The sequence below is a fragment of the Geospiza fortis genome, unplaced genomic scaffold, assembly GCF_000277835.1.
Source record: "Geospiza fortis unplaced genomic scaffold, GeoFor_1.0 scaffold720, whole genome shotgun sequence".
Classification (NCBI taxonomy): Eukaryota; Metazoa; Chordata; class Aves; order Passeriformes; family Thraupidae; genus Geospiza; species Geospiza fortis.
In genome coordinates this window covers 8,916-9,593 of record NW_005055052.1, presented here as the reverse complement: position 1 = coordinate 9,593, position 678 = coordinate 8,916, and the positions used below count along the sequence as shown (strand labels likewise).

Below are 678 nucleotides of genomic sequence, written 5' to 3'. Positions count from 1 at the left end.
TCCCATTCCCAATCCCGTTCCCATTCCCAATCCTGTTCCCATTCCCAATCCCGTTCCCATTCCTGTCCCAATCCCAGTCCTGTTCCTATTCCCAATCCCATTATCATTTCCATTCACAATCTCATTCCCAATCCCATATCCCATGCCATTCCCATCCTGCCCCATCCCTATCATGCCCCATCCCCACTCTCCCATCCCCATCCCCTCACTCCTGGTCCCATCCCGCCCCATTCCCACTCTCCCGTTCCCACAGTCCCTATCCCACTGCATTCCCACTCCCCCATTCCCATCCCTATTCCCATTCCCATCCCCAATCCTACTCTCATTCCCACCCCATTCCCATCCCCACTCCCCATCCCCATTCCCACCCCATCCCCATTCCCACTCCCCCACCCCATTGCCACCCCAATCCTGCTCTCCCATTCCCACCTCCCCATACCCATTCCCACTGCATTCCCTCTCCCCCATTCCCACCCCATTCCCATTCCCCCATCCCCATCCCCATTCCCACTCCCCTGGGCCAGTGCAACCGTTTTATTGCCAAACCACAAACCCCACACACCCCACACACCCCAAACCCCACACACCCCACACACCCCAAACCCCACACACCCCACGCCCCCCACAAACCCCACACACCACAAACCCCACACCCCACACCCCACACCTCACACGCCC

General features: G+C 58.8%; 1 protein-coding gene across 1 annotated transcript in view; it reads right to left on the bottom strand.

Annotated features, from left to right (window-relative positions):
• The window catches only part of NAGK (N-acetylglucosamine kinase), a gene marked incomplete at its 5' end in the record, with an annotated part of 9,847 nt that overhangs the window by 640 nt on the left and 8,529 nt on the right, over positions 1-678 (bottom strand). The window lies entirely within an intron of this gene.